General features: G+C 46.6%; 1 protein-coding gene across 3 annotated transcripts in view; it reads right to left on the bottom strand.

The window, feature by feature from the left end:
• CRYBG1 (crystallin beta-gamma domain containing 1) overlaps nucleotides 1-21,680 on the bottom strand; it is a 785,716-nt gene that overhangs the window by 451,527 nt on the left and 312,509 nt on the right. The window lies entirely within an intron of this gene.

The following is a 21,680-nucleotide window of genomic DNA, read 5'->3' as shown; positions in this document are numbered from 1 at the left end:
ATTGTACGTTAATTCATTCTAATTAAGCTACCTAGTTTTAATTAATTACTTTTCACCAGCGAGTCTTGTGATGCCATATTTTGTGTGTTTGCAAAATCTGCTGATTTGAGGATGCAAATAAAATTCTGATATAAAGATGACAATACTTTGCGACTGCAACCATTGATATGACACCAATTTCCTGAAAGAGGCGGTATTCCATTTGGAAAGTCGAACATGATCCTTTGGGGCAGCTCTGCCTTGAAAATGCGTGTGATTGTCATTGGGGGAGTAGACACCTGTCCGGCTCCCTCCAATGTTATTCACTTTTATTTTTGAAAGCAGTTCCTTTCTCTTTAAGGGACAGGGGGGTCACTTAAAAACACATCTGCATTCATTAAATGTGGATGCAGGGATGGAGGTCTGCTGTCCTTTGCTGGTCTCCATCCTTGTAGTCACAAGGAGTCTCCCAAGGAATGCAGCCTTGTATACATTAATAAGGTAGGCGATTTTGTGACTCCCTATGAATTGGCATGCATTTTGTGATGCAATTATTTACTATTTCAGACGCATCACAAAATGAAGGTGGGGTCACAAATAATCAGTTGAAAAAAAACCTTTAAGTTCTTTGCAACATCACTTTAATAAATCAAGACTTTAATTGCAACTGATTTAGATGAACCCATCTATAAATGTAGTCCTAAATTTCTGATATTTAAGCACATTTTGAGCTTCTGTAGAAGAATCTGAACAGCTCTTAAAATATTACAGATATATATGTAGATACTGCACTGTTTCAGAGTGAAAATACTAACAAAAGTTCAAGTAGATTTGTGTGGTAATGGGAAAAATCCTTTGTATCTGTATTATCACACATTGCCCAGAGTTTTACTGAAGCATTATTTCTATCCGATTACCAGTTCTGAAAAAGATTGTGAATTATGAGCGTAGCACCAAATTTTACCAAAAACAATTGGCAAAGATTTACATAATCTCCATCATGAACGCATCATCACAAATTAAAATTGGGCGAGCTACTGAAATCTCGAGCTTGATGCCTGTTTGGCTTAGCTCGAGGTCCTCTTAACCCCCGAGCCCATAGCAAATATTTTCAGGGCTCGGCTTGTGCATGAGCTCTTAGAGCTAAGCCCGACCCCGGCTCGGCTTTCCCTGTTCATTGGGCGGCTCGTCCGCCTATATTATTACAAATAATCCTACACCTGATGTCAAGTGCTAATCCATCATGAACATTGACCACGTGCTGCACTAACTGTGGGCCCTGCAAGACAAGAAGCACTGAGGTACAGCAGCTGCAGCATTTACTCTCCAAGCTCTGGCAATAAAGTCTAAATGCAGGAGTATAACGACCCTCCCTAAAAAAAGTAAACATACTACCATATTCGGTAATTACTTATGGAGTTAGCTCCAAACTGTAAATGAGAGCTTTTCGTGTTTTGGGATTAGTTTTGCTTCATGGAAAGTGGACTACTCTGAGATCCCTTTTTTTTTTTTTCTCTTCCATTCCAATGAAGTGACGCAAACATTCCTATAGGTGGTAAGCTCGCGTGAAGGTGTTCTGACACGATTACCTCAGCCTTTAGCAATCAATCATTCACTGAGATCCCATCCTCTGCCATATTCCATGGTGGCCTTCCCGCCTCAGGCCTAATTTTTCACATTCCACAAAGGTGTCAACACAAGTGAACAAAACCTCAAAAACATCAATAATCCAGCATGGTATTTACACACATGGATATACACATGGGTATTTTTCTGGAATGCAAAGTCGCAGCTCAGCCCAACGCACAGCAGAGCTGATCCAGGTAAACAGCATCACGAGATAGAGGAGGGAAGCCAATCACACCAAAACTATCAACAGCAATGCCGGTTCCTAGGACAAAAAGACGGAAATTACACTATATGGACAAAAACTGATGTTCGACATCAATTCTGACTGACTGAAAAAATAACCTTGAGTTTCATTCTCTCAGATACGACTGTTCATGTCCTTTGCAGCAAATATGTGAACAAAAAAACAGACAATGGCAAAGTCAATAGATAGTATTTTGATGTAGTAAAGCATGCAAGCTCTGTCACGCCACAGAATGAAACACTTTAGCAGTAAATGGCGTGAGGTGAAAGAGTAATACTCCTCTAGGTGCAGCCGAAGACCACTCTATGCATGCATTAAATAATTGTTAACAGCAGGTCATAGAGATAAAAATGACAGCAGACAATACACCCTTGCAAACCTTTCCAAACAGCACATATCCTGCTAGACCTTCACATTTATACTTTGTTTTTCTGATGCACCAATTTCCTGAAAGGGGCGGTATTCCATTTGGAAAGTCGAACATGTTCCTATGGGGCAGCTCTGCCTTGAAACTGCGTGTGATCCTAGGTAGCGCCAGGACACCTTGGCAGGTAACAGATATGCTTTATAAAAACGTATTATCCTCATACCAAAACTGCACATTTTTCACTCTACCAAAGTACTCCACATGAGGCTAAGTATAGGAAATAAATTTCCAATCTCCTCTGAGTGGTGTAATCCAACTTTGCAGTTCCCCCAGCCCTTCAGATCCTGCCTCACTATCACTTGTAAACGTATGAGCCTGGAAACTGAGCGTACTTGGAAAATCACATACACGGCCAAGTTATGGAGCTAGATTAAGGATATTTTGAGCAGGTGGGGATTATCCCTACACTTTGCACAACTTTACACTGTGTGCAGATAATCTGTACCTATGCTGGACTGCAGAGAGCCCACGTACCATAAGGGAGCAGTGGTATCCCCTTTGACCATTTATGGTGTGCACTGGAAGCCTCTCACTGAGGATACTAAAGGTGATGGGGGCCATGCCTAAATGTTGGGGTCCTGGGTTCCCTGTGCTGCCTTGGGTGTACTTCCTGACTTTGGGCTAGGGAACCATGACCCTCGTTTCAGAGAGAACCGAGCACCTCCCGAAACTAGAAGTTCAGGGGTTCATCCTGCAATTTCACTAGTCCTTGGGAATGGTAGAGGTGTGGTGAAACACAATGCACCCCACGAGTCATTTTACTCGAAAAGCAACCTCCCAATGTTGGGTCTTTATGTCACGGACACGCTGGCAGTCCTACGTGTCTGTGCAAGCAGGCTAGGCATTTCAACTCAGACCACTGCATTGTACTTGTACCTACTCAACCCATACCAATTTGCTGACTCTTCGAATAGTGGGAGCAAGTGCAGAGGCCCTTAGTAATTCCATGCTTTATACAGTGAGCAAACATGTTCAACAGGCAGGTGGTGAACAGAGCTATACCATATGGGTATGCAGCAGGGACTTTATTACTCCTACTGTAAGACCCACCATGGTGTCAATAATCCTAGGACAGAGTTTTCTGTAAATCAGCCCTAGTATCCAGCCTAAATCCACAGGTACTCATTCACTGCACCTGGAAGGGGTTGGTCTGAGCTTTCAGACTGTCACTTTCCTTTCCTTCTGCAGCCTTCCTTACTCTCCATACATGAGGGCATTGAGACACGGATGCTGGATCCGGTAGCTCAGTGGACTAATGCATCCACTGCAGGAGTCTGTTTTTGACTGCATGATCACAGGTTCACATCCCGGAATATCCACTTGGTCTCTTATCCTTCTGGGGTCAACAAAATGAGTGCAATTGAATTGGTTCACAATAAACATTGGTGTTTCAGTACCATGATAATCCTTTAGTGGAAACATTTTCTTTACAAATATGCATGTTGTTTAATGATATGTTAGTATGCAAAGCTTCAGCTTTAGTATCATGAATGTCCTAGACCAACATTCAGCTGAAACCTATTTACGCCTGTATGGCAATGCTTTTTACCCTTGCTTCTCCTCTGGCTGAGGCCTAATGTCAGTGTAAGAAGTTTCTAATTTTGTAGACTACAATGTCTGTGGAGACCCTCAGTTTTAGAAAATTACACAGACTTAAAAAACGTATTAGACAGCCACAAGCCGGCTATTACTAAAACTGAAGTTACCTCTTGCCAAACTCAAGTCACAGAAGCTTTAACAATTATAGAGAGTTTAGTGAATCCTTTTCTGGGTTCCACTGGATATCTGTATACCAATTTGTTCATTCTAACATTGTGAAAATTTTACATGTTTTTATTATACAATATAGCTAACATTATACTAACTTTACAAACCAGTTCTTGCAGCTTTGGTGTCGTGACTATTGTCTTTTTTTTTTTTTTTATATATATATTTTTATTAACATTTTGTTATTATACATTTACATGTTCATTCTTATCGCATTTCCACTTTTGGTACACATTTCGCTTTTATACTATACTTTGCTCTTTACTTATTGTTTGTTACTTTTATTGCTGTTAATCATTTTGTTCTTTATTTAATAAATTGTGTTTATTTACTTGCTAATGTGTATTTCCTTCTTGAATTTCACCGTTTTGTATAATTAACAATCAAACAATAAACTTAAACCCCTTCTCTCTTGTAACTTGGGTGGGAGTTAGGATTGTTACAGGTGGGTGGAACGGGATACTGTGGGATTGGGGAGGGAAGAGGAAAGAAGGGGAAAACACGAAGTGGAGGGTACACAACTCCGAGTGATATTAATATTGATCCAATTGGAGGTAGGGAAAGGAGAAAGGGGGAAAAAGGCCCTAAGTGGTCAACTTTACGGCTTTGTGTGAGTAGTTTTTATAGTTGGTAATACCTAAGGTACGATAGTGTATCTATTTTTGGACGGGAGAAAGGGTCAACCCAGGGCGCACCGGCACACAGTGGGGGCGGCAGGTCCCTCATGCTTCTTGCTACCACTGTTGGTAGAGTGGGGGTCAGGGGGCTAATTGTCTTCACATCCATACTCTTGGTGCGGTCTATTTGTGATTTTGGGTCATTTTTGGGTGTCTGTTTATGTATGTCCCCCGTTTGGCTCTATCCTCAGTGTGGGTTGGATTTCACTTGTTTCTCCGACTGAGTTTGCCAGCCTCATATTTATACTATCCCAGTTCGTCATTAAGTCTTCCCAGCCCGGGTCAATAGGAACCTGGCGGATATTCCTGGCTTCTTCTGCTTTTAGGACCTGTAGTTCAGCTCTAGACCATGTTGAGATATCCCTTTTCCAGTCAGTCAGTATAGGATGACCAGTAGCTTTCCAGCCCCTCGAGATTAGTCTCTTATAAAGGGCCAGGGAAAGGTCCAGGAAGCGTCCCCTCACCCTTCCGCCAAGAGCCGTTGGTCTGAGGCCCAGCAGGCATAGCTCAGGGGTAGGCCTCAACTCAAACTCAAACAGTTCAGTTAGGATGGGCAATATTCCCCTCCATCCAGCCTGTATCACTGGACATGTCCAAACCATGTGGTCAAAATCCGCCCCTTCTCCTCCGCATCTCGGGCAAGTCCCAGGGGCCCCTCCGTATATGCGGAACAGTCTGTGGGGCGTGAGATACGTCCTGTGCAAGTAGTTATATTGGATGTATCTTAACCGTGTGTTACGTGATATCATCCGGGGGTAGGCCAGTACTCTATTCCACTCTGAGTCAGATAATTCCCTCCCAATCGTGTTCTCCCACTGCCCTCTCAGCAACCGTAAAGGGTCTACTGCTGCCTCAACTTGGGCCTGATATATTTTGGCGATCAGATGTGATTACTCCCCTAATGTCAGCAGTAAGTGCAGGACCTCGTGAGTGGCGGGTTCCGCATTCACTGTGCTCCAGAGAGTTTTAAGAGTGTATGCTAGCTTCCCGTAAAGTAGAAACTGCCCCCCGGGAACACCCTTTTCCGTTAATTCAGCAAAACTCCTCAACACAACCTCCTTGAAGAGCCCGCCCACTGCTTCTATTCCAGCCGCCAACCAAGGGCCAAGTCCTATGTTTCCCGGTCCCCTTCCCCCAGGTTCCAGGGCAAGCACCGACAGTGGTAGAGCTGGGGAATATGGGGGACCCACTCCCACCTTTTTCATACATCTTTTCCAGCATGCCATCGCAACTTTTATCATTATATTGTTCCCCGGGGGGTTATCTTCCTGTTTGCCATACATGCCGCAATCCATGCCGAGTCCGTTACTCCTTGGGCAGTACATAAATCCAGCTGGCCCGGCCCGCCAGTAGTTGGGACGCCAGGTAGTATGCCTCAAAATCAGGTGCTCCCAATCCTCCCATGTGGGTTGGTCTACAGATATTCGTGAGTGTAGTTCGTCTACACCCCTCGTCCCATATTAGTTCCCTGAGCAATGCATTTAGGTCGCGGAACCATGCCTGGGGGATCAACAGCGGCAAATTGGTGAAATAGTAGAGAAGTCGGGGGAGCATGATCATCTTGGATAGCGCCACTCTGGCCATCACTGGCAGTTTCAAAGAGCGCCAAAATCCTACTGAAGATCTCAGGGATCGGAGCGCTTTACCAAGGTTGCTCTCCCTTAAGTCTCCCAGGTCATGGTAAATCTGAATCCCCAGGTACCTGAAGGTCCGCATGGCCCATTGGAAGTCCATTGGGCACCCTACGGGATATCTGTAACCAGGCGTCAGGGGAAACACATATGTTTTGTTACGGTTAAGTCGTAATCCTGACACCCCTCCGAACTCCTCTAGGGCCTCCAGAGCCCAGGGGAGACCGCTCACCCCATCTCTGAGATAGATCAAAATATCATCTGCATATAGCGAGATAATGTGGTCCGTTGGTCCCCACCGAATCCCTCTGCCCGCTCCTTCGCCACGTATCCAAGCCGCCAGGGGCTCCATCGCCAGGGCGAACAACAATGGGGATAGAGGGCACCCCTGTCTGGTTCCCCGGTGTACTGGATAAGCACCAGAGATTGTCCCACCCGTCCTGACCCTTGCTAGTGGGGATGAGTATAATAGGTCCACCCATCTGGCCCATCCCTCTCCCAGGCCCATTTTTACCATTGCCGCCCTCAAGTAGTCCCATCTGATCGAGTCGAAAGCCTTTTCAAAGTCCACCGCTAGCATGGTCCCGGTTGGCGGCTTCGATTCACTGGGCATATGTAAAATAGAGAAAATTCGTCTGAGGTTCAGAGAGGTGCTGCGACCTGGTATGAAACCGTACTGGTCAGGGTGAATCAGGGTGGGCATGTGGGGCAATAGCCGGTTGGCCAAGACCTTACTGAGGATCTTAAAGTCGCTATTTAGCATTGATAGTGGGCGGTAGTCAGCTACTGATGCCTCCCTGCTATTTGTTTTGGGGAGTGGTACTACCAATGCCTCACGTAATGTGCATGGGAGTTCTCCACTCTGTACCGATTCCATATACATTTCCATCAATCTAGGAACCATAAAAGTCCATAGGAAGACCGTCTGTGCCAGGGGTCTTCCCAGGGGCCAGCTGCGAAATTGCTTCGGTTATCTCATCTGTGGTCACTGGCCCTCCTAGGCTGACCCTGTCTTCTAGGTTCAGTATCGGCAGGGGAATCCGAGTCAGGAAATTGTCAACCGTCCCCGTCCCCAAGTCAGTGGGTTTCCTGTACAGATGCGTGTAATAATCTCTGAATGCGTCATTAATGGATTCCGGGCTGAGTCTGCGTGTTCCCCCTCTGTCCAATACGCATGTGATGGGGTCACTATCTCCATTCGGGCGCACCAGCCATGCCAGTAGTTTACCAGATCTCCCCTCCTCTGACTGCAAGGATGTCAGGTATCTCTGCATGCTGTGGCATCTAAGTCGCTCTTCGACTTGTGAATGGTCTCTGCGCGCACAATCGTACTCTACATCTACTTGTACTGCAGGGCCTCGCCTCAGCTCCCCTTCGTGAATGACCTTCTCCAGTGCGTTTAGTTCTCTCTCTAACGTGCATCTTACCCCCACGGACTGTCCAAGACAATAACCCCTCGTCACTACTTTGAGTGTCTCCCATTCTATGGCTCTGGAGGAAGTGGAACCCTTGTTAGCTTCTATGTGTTCTGTTAGATAACATCGCAATTCCTTCCTATATGCCTGGTCTTCTAGCGCTGCAAGGAACATTCTCCATGTTGGTATAGGGGGTCTGTCCTGTGATACCCTCAGTGTCAGCAATAGAGGATTGTGATCCGATATTGTGCGAGCAAGGTACTCAGAGTGGGTCACACTTCGCGCCAGTCCTGCCGTGCAAACCATCCTATCAATTCTAGTGTGTACCTGGTGGAGGCCCAAGTAAAACAAATAGTCCCTGATAGTCGGGTGTTGCAATCGCCAGGCATCCACCAGTCCCCAGGTGTTTAGCCACTCACCTAGTTTTTGTGCTGTTTTGGTAGATGTTGCCCCCTGTAGTGGGGGGGTGGATCTGTCCAAACCTATGTCTAGCACTGCGTTAAAGTCTCCTCCTATTAATACTTCCCCCATGTGTTGACGAGTGAGGTGTCTGGACAGACCTGTCATGAATGAGGTTTGGTCCTGATTGGGGGCGTATATAGAACTCAGGATTAATGGGAGCCCCTGTAATTTCCCCTCTAGTATGACAAACCTTCCCTCTCTGTCTATGTTGGAGGAATCAATCGTTAGGGGGAACCCCGCCCTAATCCAAATCAGAACGCCTCTTGCATAGGCTGAATATTCTGTGGCAAACACCTGTCCCCTCCATCTCCGTCTTAGCTTTTCTCCCTCTCCAGGCGCCAAGTGGGTCTCTTGTAGCATAGCTATCTGTACCCCTCTTCTTTTCAGGAAGGAGAGAATTTTATGTCTCTTGGCTGGAGTACCCATCCCCCTGACATTCCAGGTTATGATATTGTGGTCTGCCATCCCATCATTGAAGCCTGTTGTGTGTAGGCTCGGTGCGCCCAGGGCCCTGACCGACTCCCCCACAAGCTTGTACCTTCAATGTAGTCGATCCATTTCACACATGTAGCCGATGAAACTTGTAACTGCAAACCCCAACTCCCTATCCCCAGGGCACCTCCAGAACTGCAGGATGCCCAACAAGTTATGCAACACTGCAAATTATTCAAACACATCTATGCAATACTCGCCGGCCGAATCTGACAGGCGAGAGTCAAGTCAGGGGGGTGGCCAGGTCCAGAGGGGCCCTTTTTCTGCTCAGCTTGTTTCGCCCTTCTGCGCCAGTGCGGGTTCAACCTATGCAAGTTAGTCGGCGGTTTGTGGGGTCACCCTCGGCGCGTAAGTCGAGCCCCCGGAGCCACCGGGCGAGGACACCACTGTGTCGTCAGATTCTTCTTCAGAGCCCTCCCGGGGTGATGTCTCTCCACCCACCTTGGCCGCGCCTCCAGAGCCTCTCTCTTGCCATTTTCACTCTGTATCCGCGTTGGCGCCAGTCGTGAGCGATCTCTGGGTCTTTTCCCCCTCGGGGCCCGGCGGGTCCCGCTCGCCCCATTATTCTCGAGTGTAGGCCGCGCCGATTGTGTTCCATGCCTTTCGAGCCATTCCCACGCCTCCTCTGGGATTTGGAAGAACGTGGTCTCTCCCTCCGCAACCACTCGTAATCTTGCTGGATAGAGCAATGAGTACTGTATCCCCTCTTCTCGCAAGGCTCTTTTAACCGCTAGGCAGGAGGCACGCTTGTTTTGGACTTCCAAAGTGAAGTCAGAGAACAGAGTCGCTTCGCCATTGGCTACCTTAAACGGACCCCTTTCCCTGGCTTTCTGTAAGAGGATGTCTCTGTCTCTGTAGTGCAGGAGTTTAGCAATTACAGCCCGCGGTGGCCTGCCAGGCACCAGTGGTCTAGATGGCACACGGTGTGCTTGCTCCAGTGAGTATAAGGGGGTCAAACTTCCTGGTGCGACGACCGTGCTTAGCCATTCCTCCAGGAATTCCACCAAATTCGTCCCCTCGGCCCCCTCGGGGAGGCCCACCACGCGCACATTATTTCTCCTGTTTCTACCCTCTGCGTCCTCGGCTCGCTGTTCAAATTTTGCCACTCTGCCGGCAAAGGAGGTCATCTCTGCTGACACATCTTTTTGTTTTGGGATGACTTCCGCTAGTGTTGCTTCCGTTTCCTTTACTCTGTCGGCCAATTTATGATGATCAGCTCTCAGGAGGCCCACCTCTATCGCCACCTGATTGATGTCGCGCTGTGGTGTGGATTTAGTGTCTTCAATGGCCCCCAATATCTTGTCTAGGGTGTCTTGCACTTTGATTTGTGACAGGTTCTGTGTGGTCGACTCACTGTCCCCCGGCGGTGTCGGTGGGTCCATGGCTTTGCTCTTATGTCTGTCCTTGGGGGGCATTGGTCAAGCAGAGAGAGGCGTCCCAGTGGGTCCGGCACGTAGTCTAGGCACTTATGCTCTTCGCTGCTGATTTGTCCACTGATCTAGGCCTTGGTTATCACTGTCACCAGACCCAGGCGCCTCAGGACGAGCCACAGGTGCTCCGCCGGTTGCTCCCAGTGCGTTAAATGGCAGGGCCGCAGGTCTCCGTCAGCGCTGTGCCGTCCGGTCCTTCTGAAAGTCCGCGCCGGGGCCCCAGAGGCGTCCCACTGGCCCCACTCGTCCACGCGGGTCACCGTGTCCGCTCCCCGATGAAGGGTCACCCGGCCCGGCGCTCCCGACACCAGGCCTGCTGCTGGTCCCTCGAGGGCCAGACGATTGAGCGTGCGCCGTGTTCAATTCCCTGGTCACTTCCCATCTACTCTCTGGATAAGAAAACAATTTGAGTTGATCCAGGGTTGTTAGGTTTCATGAATTGAATTGTGGTGTGTTTAAAAGGCGGGTACCGTAGACCCCCAAACTAGCGGTGGCCCTGCCGATCAATAGAAACCCTATACCTGGCGAGAGGAGCACCCGACTCCCAACCCCACTGGGCGGTGCTGATTGGTGTGGGCAGACTCCGTGTTGCTCCCACAGGATGAGTAATGTACAGTTGGAGCCGCCTGGGATGGAGAAAGGCTTGTTGTCCATGTCCTAGGCCCCCGGGTAGTAGCCACAGTTACTCCAGCCATGTGTTCCTGGGGGGGGTGTGCACTTAGCTGCCTCCCTGCCGGGCAGCCCCGGGGGGTTCCTCGTGCCCACGCGGCCGCAGCGCAGGCGGCCTCGCAGTCAATGGGCACCAGGCCCCGCCCCAAGAGAGAAAGGCCGGCCCGCCACCGGGGGATCCCCCGCCTGCCGCAAGTGTTTGCCGCTAGTCCCCACGGCTTTACTCCCACTGTCCTACCCGGGGCCGCTGGCCCCGTCCGTCGGCAAGATTGCTGTTCCACCCGGCGCGGGGCAGCCCGAGTCCGCAGGTGGCCGGGGCCGCGACCGCACTCCAGCGGTCCCGTTCACTCGTGCCAGCTGCCGCCCCCGACCCGGAGCGGGAGACCGCCCGGCCCGGCACGCCCGGCCCCCGATCACCGGCAGGGCCGCGGGCTCCCACCAGCACCAGGCAGCCCGAGTCCCCCGGAGGTCCGCGCCGGGACCGCAACTGCTCCTCTGCGGCTCCGCCCGCTCACGCCGGCCGCCGCGTCCGTCCCCGAGTGCAGGACCGCCCGGTCCGGCGCTCCAAGGCAGCAGCTTGGTGTCGGCCCCTCCGGAGCTGAACAGCTAAGCGTGCGCCATGTTCAGCTCCGTGGCCACGCCCCCTGGTGTCGTGACTATTGTCAACACCTCTAATTGGCTCTGCATTCATTTCTGTATTATATTTTGTCACTCTTGCTTCAGAAGCTGAGGTCTTGTCCAAATTATCTCCACCTTCTCAGGATCCACACTAGACTTTTACCCCCAGTAAAAACTGTTTAATCGCTTTATGCCTGCCTGACCCCAGTTTCAGTAAGCTGTGTATTCATTCTTTGAACATAGGTAAGGTAACTGATGACTGGATAAACTCCTTATTATTCCTCTATTATAAAGCAGTCAGCCAATCCTACCATTCTGACCAATTTGAACTCAATTTCCATACTTCCATCTCTTGCCAAAATACGAGACAGTATTGTAACTAAACAACTCTTTTCATTCATTGCAGGTACTTTATTTTGGATCCTTCGCAGCCTGAGTTTTCCCCCTCTTATGGGTCAAAGACCATATTAGTTTTGGCCACCAATGACATTCACATTTTTGCTTGATATAGGTGGCAAACCCACACTTGTCTTTCTAAACATTTCTGCAGCACACAGGATTGTCTTATACATCATTCCTCTTAATTGTCTTTATACCAAAGGGGTGAATTACCATATTTTAACTGGCAAGACTAATATTTGGATAATCACACACAAGCTATTTCCCCCCATGTATGTCATTTTCCAAATTAGTGTCTTGAGTTGTACCACACAGTTCTGCTTTGAGTCCTACTCTTTTTAACATCTACATGCCACCTATGGTAGCTCTGGTTTGAGCTTATGGCCTTAGGTTTTATATCAACAATGATGACACACTACTTACTCGGCAAGTAAATCGAGATAAGAATTTCTTTCTAAACCACTTAAATTACTGCATGTGATTGACTGGATCCTATATAAATGCTAACTCCTTGCATTTGAACTATTACAAACCAAAAATTGGTACCTTTGAGAACTCATCATCTTGGAGTAACTGACAAGTTATCTAGTGATATGGGTGATCCACTGAAAATGGGCACAGGTTACTTGACAAGACGCCCTCATAGAACATGAAGTGTGCCGCAATGACGAAAGACAGTTGGGCGATGCAGGTTAGTAAGTAAGTAGAAGATTTATCTGAGGAACAGTTAAAACAAGAGCCAGGGTGATCTTGAGTGCTGTAACCATTCCAAATGGAACACACACAGCTCTCCAGAAGGCCCAGGGTCCTGCGAGCTGTGCATGACAAATACAATATCAGATACTAAATATAAACAAGAATACTACAATTACATTGCTTGCAACCACCGCATCCACCCATGCCACTTGCTTCTGCTCGTAATCCACCCAAAAATTACTTTCAATTTATATTTCAAAGATCACCTCAACAAATAAACTTCACACCTCCTTTCTTACGTTAAAAGTGCTAGGAACACCAGCCATAATGTCTTGCAAACCGGTCAATAACTCTCCCTTGACTGGTCTACTGAAAATTCTTGTTCATGATGCTCCCACCATCTATTGTACTGTAGATTCAATGCGGTCACAATTCTGTAGCTAGCTTGCCTTGGAGGCTTGTGATTCAGAAACACAATTTGCTTAAGACCCCGTCTTTGTCACCATGCCATTTATTACTTTTTACCTAACTTTATTCGGAAAATGCACTAAATATCTCTCTTTGAGATTTCTTCATCCAAGACCACTCTTCTCCGCCAAATCCAGAAGTTTTGTCAAGCCAACAAAAGCGTGAAAAGACCTCCTGAAAAATAGTAGCTGCACTAAGGAGATTTTGGCAGCCCAGAAGAAGCTGAAAACCTTTCCCTTTTCATTTTCCTAACTCAAGTTTTAGGCTACAGCCTTGGTTAGAGCAATTAAAGTTCCAGCACACTGTCTACACTTTAAAATTGTCAAATCCATTTGCCTGTTTTATGCATAGAAATAGTTTGCAGTCAACATTTTTCTGGCCTTGTTTTGTTGTTTGATTAGTACTCAAATAGTAGATTAGCTGAATGCTTATGTGATGTTTTCTAAAGTTTTGTCTGTAGCCATAACTTAGGATCCTAATATCAATATAGAAAAATACATTATCACCCATTCTTCAGAAATATTACATTCAAAGCTTGATGCGTTAAGACTGCATGTCTGACTTACAAGGGCGAACATCAGAAATCCCTTCTGTACTAGCAATGTCCCCAGTTCTTCAGAAAACACACAGACCCTTCTCTTCAAGAATCACCTCACAGGAAGGGCTTAATCTATACCTCCCATTGAATACCAGCCCTCTATAACATGCAAGGAGGTGGGACCAGCAACTCCAAATCAGAAACGTTAAATCAATAGCCTAGCAGGTGAGCTCCACATGTCGCACTGATGGAAAGATGTATCAAGGCCCTGATGGCATACACAACTATATAAATGGAAAAAGAAAATACAGTTAAGGTTGAACGCAAACCCATGCAAAAGTAAGTGGACCCTGAAATTGGTCTCTCCACCTCCAAGCATTGCCCTTTCATCCTTTCCACTAGTTCCACACAGCATTCTCTAGCATGTTCCAGAGCATAAAATCACTTCTATCACACTGCCATTCTGCAGCACACATAGAAAGAGGAATACGCCTCCCAGGATGCAACGCAGGCAAGGGTGCCTGTGCCTGCGTTGGCACTAGGTAGCCAAAAGGGCACCAGCACATGGGAAAGGAAAGAAATGTGCCGTAGTGTGACAAATGTGGTGCATTCCTGCCTTTTCCCGTCACGGTGTGCAGCGCAAATCTTACACCTTCCCAGGGGAGGAGTAACGAGGAGAAGTATCTGTATTTCTCCTTGTTTCATCCTCTCTTTGTGAGCTGCTTTCTGCAAAGAGGAATACACCACCCAGAATGTTTGTGTGCAGAAAGGTGCCCCCTCCCGCACCAAAACAATCCTGCATGCAACACGGGCACCCTTGCACCGAAGGGGCACCAGAGCACGGGAAAGGAAAGAAATGCGCTGTATTGAGACAAATATGGTGCATTCCTGCCCTTTCTCTGTCCCCCCGGCGACTTGCTGCTCTGCCTGACTTGCCCATAAATATGGTTAACAGCCCAACATTCAGCAATAAAGAATGGGTATGTCCAGTGCAGAAAACACAGAAATAGGCACCACTGACCATTTGAATCTTGGTTTTTCCTTCACTGCTTTGTCAAAGGTATTCGTTAACAGATATTTTTAAATATCTGAGGGGTGAGGTAAGCGTGCTTCAGGTTTCTATTTTTATGAGTTATGTCTGTGTTTTTGGTAGGCCTGTTATCTCTGGGCTGTTTGTCTTTCTCACATCTGCTGCTCCGTGGAGCGCGCTCCAGATGAAAGCTGCCATCTTAAGTTCCATCGCCAGTTGTTTAGGAGTGTGACAGGCTCATTCTTGTTTAGAGAACAGTAAAATAAGAGCGGCATAACTTCCCCTGCATTAACTCCGAGTCTGTCATTTCCTTCACCAGCTTGTCTGAATGCCTGTTGGCGGTGCCAGCAATCCCAATGTTTATCATGCCTCTGCAAACATTCTGCCCGCTTCATGTCTGTGCTTGAGATTAATCACTGATGCCCAATTACATGTGCCAACGCTCTGCTAAAACCTCCTCAGATTCTTCCCGCTGTAACCCCAAACTTTCACTCTTCTTTGGGTTTGATCTGCTGCCAAAGAGATGGAGAGAGCCTGGTTACTGCATACTAGGCTCAAGGTTGGCAGATGAAGGTAGAGCTGCATTGAGTGACATCATCAGCCCTGTACCTGTGCCACGCACGCCTAACTACCTGCAGCCAGGCGTGAACAACAATCAGAGGGAAGCTTCCAAAGGAAAAGAAACTGCAGGTCTGGGGCCGAGTACTGGACCCTGGAAGTTTATAAGGAATTAGTGCACTGTCTCTTTCAGAGCAGATGTTTGTCCTAACATGTACCGACTCAGGAATGAGGTCCACCTGGGAGGAGATCTTGGGTACCGGCTAAATATCTGACACGTGAACCAGGAGACGTGGTTTCTCTGTCTCACTTTGTTAATCTTTGAAAATTAGGAGTGCTAAGAAAAAGGCTCACTACCAGGATTAAATGCTCTTACGTTTTGAGGCAATGGGGTTAATAGTGCTGTAGCACATAAACAGGATTGCACAAAATTGCACCTCTGCCAGGCTATTATGCATTGATATTTCCACCAACGGATTGGTGCAAAAATAAAGTTTGAACCAAATAATTTAGGACAAAATTATATTCTCAGTGACCAACCAAAGCAAAAAAAAATAAAACACTTCTGCACTAACTCGGCTTCCCATGCATAACACTTAGGGTTGCGTCTGAAAAAATGCAAAGTAGGCGACTGTACACAGGACTCTGTGACCTTTCCAGCTGATGCCGATCTTTGAACAGCAGTATGACGCACAAGTTTCTCAAATGCACCCATGCATCTGCTGGTCTCAGTGGTCCATCTCCTCAGGACTCAGTCTCTTTGGATTTTCACCTGACTGTACGACCCATCTCATGAAACGTGGACATTTCAGACTTGTTTGACCCATCAGACCAGGAGAAGCTTGAGCAGGAGCTGCAAATCCCTACCAGGTCTGCCCAGAACCACATTAAGGCTTGAATTCCATGCTGTCCTAAATCCCTGGACATTTGGATATGCTTAGTGCAAAGTTACAGGCAACACATTCAACTTCATTCCTCTATTCTCAGCTTCCATTGTTCACAGTTTGCTCCGAATACATTAGTGACAGCCCCAAGCTAGCTGCCGGTTTTACTTAAGAGCATTCGACCTGGGCCTCCGAGTTGAGTGAAGCCTTTTGGTTTTATCCCCCAAACCTCCTTCTTAACAAGAAGCCATATTCAGATGATCTGGACCTCGATTAGGAGGCCACTCCAGATGTTGGAACCAGAGACTATGAAGCCCTGCATTTGTCCAGTTTCTACCATTCACAAAGGTCAATGATCTGGAAGTACTGCTGTCTATCACAGCCCCCGCATCCTGCCTAGAGAATGGATGCATTTGTGCTTTGGTGCAAATCTGTATCCCCTACTGAAGCCAGATGCGGACACAGAAATGCATATCTTTGGCTCAGACATTCAAGAGACATCTTCAGAAATCCATACTATAATATGGCAATCCCAAATTCTTTAGACAATTAGGTAGCCAGAGCTTTGTATCCAGGTGTCCTCCAGCCCAGGCTAGGGTGGTAATGGGCACTTCCCTGAAGAGTAATATGTGATCCTCTGACTTGGACAAGGAGACACATTTTCTCTAAACAAATGAGAATTTCTTTTACCAGATTTCCGTCTCTTCCCTCTCACAAACCAAATCCAATGTCATCATGATGCGCCATGGGTTATATTTGTTGACCTAATTTATATTTAACCTAGCAAAGAGGCAGCTTATCTTAAACTATTAATGTCAATGGACCTCAGTGACACTTCTTTAAATAGCATGAATTTGAGTCTGTCTCTCTAGGAATCAAAGTGAATTTTCTAAGATTCAGGAAAAATCTGAAACCCTATCTTTTCCGCTCAGTCTACATGCAACCCCAGTAGGTCCCACTGAAGGAAAAGTTAGAGGTGCTACATAGAAACTCCAAACTAAAGTAAGTAAGATAAAATTATTAAGTGAGTGTTTTCCTCAGATGACGTCAATAATCCCCTAATCCCAATTTTGTTGGTGTTTCTCTGCATTTTATTGGATGCTATTATCCAGGACAATTTACCCATTACCAGTATCACCAGTTTTGTTTCCATTACCGCCAACTGAATAGCCAGAAAGGAAATACACATTTTCTCTTTCTCATTGTTCATGACTCCCTGGAAGCTTGCTTTTCTCTCAAACACATTCACTCTTTTCTTAGACTTGATAAAATGTTCTTCCAAAGGAGACACTGATTTGTAATTCCTGCCAAGTCCTGTGTGTCACTGACATGAAGTGAAGTGAAGTGAATTTGAATTAATCTCTGGTTTTGTCTCTACCTAGTGTTGTAGAGCTACAGGAGAAAATCTGTTTCCTGGACATACCTACTTTTTAGATCCTCGGTGCCATTCTTTCCCTGCAGGGCCCTATCAGGTCGGTTTCCTTTCTTTGTCAACATAGCGGGTGCGGCTCCTCTTCAGGGGCTTCAGGGCGTAGCTCTGTCACCTGTGAGTCACCACATAATTAACAGAGTCTTTGCCCACACTTGTAACAATGTAATTTATCTATATTCATGCAAACATGACACTCGTTTTTACATGAACTCTGCAGTGCACAGATCAGCCCTCTCTGCCTCTCCACCAGGCTCCTGATGACAGGAGAAGGATGGCGCTGAGCCATAGAGTGTTGTTTAAAAACACAACAAACTGTACATGAACGACTAGATTGTTCATGTGAGGAGTGTACCTCAACTACAATCACCTAACGCAACCACAAGCCTTTTATGTAACAGACATCCTGTGCATGCCTCAGGCAGCACATTGTATCTGCTAAAATATGGCTGTTAGTGAACACATCAGTGCATCCCTTGGGGCACTGAGAGCCACACAGAGCAGCAGGGGCAGGATCCCCAGCACTGTCCCCACTTCTGACAGGGCTGTGCTTCCAGTCCTGTCAAGAAGCTGGTAGAGAGATTGAGGTGGGTCTTTTTCTTAATCCTGGTCCAGCGGCTCTGTCTGGGCTCCTCGGTAGGAATCATGGCTTGCTGGATCCTTTGTCCAGCACCGGATTCCTGCTCTGCTGCTTCCGTGGAGCCTATGAGTTTCCAGCAAAGGAAGAAAGGTAAGTAAAAAAACATCTGTGTTGTTTCTCTGGGTATGTGTGAGTGTGTGTGTTTGTAGGTATTGAGAGAGAATGGGATTGAGTGAGAGTGTATATTAGTTTAGTGTGTTTGAAAGTGTCAATGGGAAAGAAAAAGTGAGAATCAATGAGAGAGTGAGTATGAATAAGTGACAGTCCTCAACAGACGACTCTCCTTCTACACCCGACCCGGCATCTCCGCTCCACCGATCTCTCCCTCGCAACCATTCGATGCATCCGCAGAACTACAACCGGCGGTAGATCATTCTTGCACCTCGCCGCCAAAACGTGGAACACTCTTCCCACCCACCTGTGCCAGACCAAAGACCTCCTAACTTTCAGAAAACTTCTAAAGACCTGGCTGTTCGAGCAGTAGCAGCACATCCCCTCCCTCACCTTCTCTCCCCTCCCCTCCTCAGCACCTTGAGACCCTCATGGGTGAGTAGTGCGCTTTACAAATCCCTGATTGATTGATTGATTGACATTGTGGGCGATGGAGTGAGTAAATCAGTGTGAATGAGTTAGAATCAGGTAATAAGGTGGGGAATTGTGGGAGTGAGTGAGGTGCTTCAATCAATGTACCCTGATACAACTGCACCCGCTGCACAATTAAAGCAAAACATCTGTACCACAGGAGTTCAAATCAGAGCCCCTGTACACCAGTAGTTGCACATGAGGTTTAGGGATTGTGAAAATTTGAGTGTGTGCAAGTGCATTTGTGAGTGGGAAACAGCGTGAATGCATAGGTACGTTTTTGTATGAAGGTACCCAGAGCAAATTTTTAAAGAATGAGGTGAACCCCTAGCAAGTAATACACCCCACCACTCAAGGATCACCAGTCTCCACTGTGACATAGGTTAATTCCAACCACAGTATACAGATCATGATGTCCCAAGACAGTACTTTGATAGGAGTAGTAGTATTGTAAACATGCAGGTGTGCCACATTGCTAACACGATGGTCATAGTAAGAATACTGTGTTTTGGGGGCGAGAATGAGTTAATAACCCAAGCCACTCGATTTCCTAAATAGCTATTTTATCTGAATTCATTTTAGGCTGGATTAAAACTCCACAGTAGTGACTTACATTTATATTTATTTTAAAATGATATATCGCATCCCCTCGATGCCACATGCCTCCACCACTGCCTTTCATTGGTGTTCTTCTGTGACGTATCTTCTAGGAAACCAATCTTATGACTGACGTTTTAGCACAGTGCGGTATTTCAGATTTGTATTCTGGGAGCTGTGATCCCTCATTCTTCCAGCCTGGGGCCTGGTTCCTGACCCGTATCACAAAATAGGGTATCCGAATATTGTCCTTTTTAACTCTTTGACACTACCGTTCTCCATATGGAACAAATGCACCCCAAATGTCTTCTAATTTCGAATTCTCAAATTCAGGAGAACAGACTGAGCAGCTGTAACAATTCACCCATAATTAGATTCTCACACATGCTTTCCGACTCAAATAGTGGAATTAATAAATATAAACTGTGGGCGCCGAAGCACTTTCAATCCTTTAAATCTGTTTCAGGCTTTACGAGTGATATTCTGTGGGACCTCATCTTATGTTTTCATTGAAGGGCTAGGCTTTATTTTTCTTTATTTCCAGAAGATAACCAGTTTGTTCTTTCTCTTTGATTTATTTACTTTGATTTCCTAGTTTTTTGCAGCTGATGACATTGAAAAAGAGACTCACAGATGCCTTTCATCCTGTCCTGTTCATAGAAATACATCCTTCTTCTCACAAGTCACCCTTTTCTCACAAGATCCTACATTTGATGTATTCGTTGTTTGTTCAGTTCCAGACGATATGTTTCATAAAATGCACGGTTGGTATTTATGTATCAGCCAGGAAATGTTAATTACGATCAGAAGTTGCCATTTTCTGGTGCACAGACTCCCCCATAACCTCCTCCTGGAAGGCAAATGCTGCTATTTACAACTGTCTATCTCTGTTTTTTAGTTACTGATTGCAGGCCAACAGGTCTTAACAGGGCCAGCTTGGCACCCAGTGCAACAATCTTTTTTGGTGCCTCCCCCGCACATCACCTCCTCTTCGGATTCCCTCACTACCACCTGGCAAAAGTGCCACTCATCTCTCCATAGTCCCTCTCTCACATACATTTAATTTGTTTTAAAGCACAGGTAAAGTCTAGCTTTACTAATCCACTCAGCTATCCACATAAAATACAGATCTGCTCTTTACAGCAGGCATATTAACCGTCTGTGCTACTGTATAGAAGTCAAAACTGCAATCGGTCTCTCAAGCAGGAACATTAATCACAGGTGTTATCTTGACATTTTTATTGATGCTCAGCAGGTGTTCTAAATTGCAAATTATTACTCAACACAGCCCCCTCCCCACCCCGCCCAAGGTGAGTGCCCGCCCACTTCCAGGTCATCGACCGGTGCGGCTGCACTGCTCTCGATGCCCTTAAAGTGTCCCTGGGTATTAACATGCTCTGGCTCCAGCGTACTTTCTGGCTGGCCTTCTTTTCTTTCACTTCTACTTGGACACCATCCACCCCCGTTCATCTCCAAAGCACAAATAGGGGAGTGACAAACAAAGTGCCACATTTATTCTTCATATAATATTTCTACACAAATGTGTGAACAAAGTGTGCATTTGTGGCAGCACTGACGCTTGCTTGGTTTGTATAGCTCTGTACATTCAGTGCTTCAAAACAGCAAGAGTGTAGCAGGTCAGGATCAGGTGCTTTGGCAAAGTTCTATGGTTATGAAATCAAGGTGTTACGTCCATGAGGGGACCTGAGGCAATGTGTACCTAGCTGTTAGTGTTGGGATGGCTGGTGGTGCTAGAGAGTAGCATTAGGGTTGGCTTTAGTGCCGGTGGCACCCGGTGCAACTTACTTTTTAGGCACTCCCCTCATGACCTCCTTCTCTACGAATTCCCTCACTACCACTACCACTCTCCAATGGTGCCCCGCGTTATCTTGACATTATTATTGTTGTCTGAAAACTTCTGGATGCATAGGGAAGTTCGCGAAGTTCAGGTGCTTTTAAACCCACAAATGCTTATTAACCCAGTGCCCCCCACAAAAGACAGCACCAGGTGCAGCTGCACCAGTCGCACTGCCCTAAAGCCAGCCTGATTAAAATACTCATAGTGAACTACACTGAAAATCTGTGTGTGCTTCCCAATGCTACAAAATAATTGACAGACTTGTCTGTGGTTCTCTGTACCAAAATGCAGTTAGGATACTGCAGGGCAGCATACGTAGCATTGTTAGACTTGTGTCTGGGAGTCATGAGTTTGCATATATTCTTCAAATATCAGTTGAGTTTCTTTGTTTGGGTTGTATGTCATGTATTATTCGAATTGGAATTTATAACTCAGGCGTGTACCAAGTTTATGGGGCCTAATACTACATGGTACAATGATGATAACCCGGAGGATAACAGGAGTCCCCAGTGACTTGCCTTTCCTGGGTATGGAAAACCTATTGAGGGCTGTGCACCCTCA

The sequence above is a fragment of the Pleurodeles waltl genome, chromosome 5, assembly GCF_031143425.1.
Source record: "Pleurodeles waltl isolate 20211129_DDA chromosome 5, aPleWal1.hap1.20221129, whole genome shotgun sequence".
NCBI classification, from domain to species: domain Eukaryota; kingdom Metazoa; phylum Chordata; class Amphibia; order Caudata; family Salamandridae; genus Pleurodeles; species Pleurodeles waltl.
Note: the sequence above shows the minus strand (reverse complement) of the source record. Positions and strands in the feature narration are given on the sequence as shown.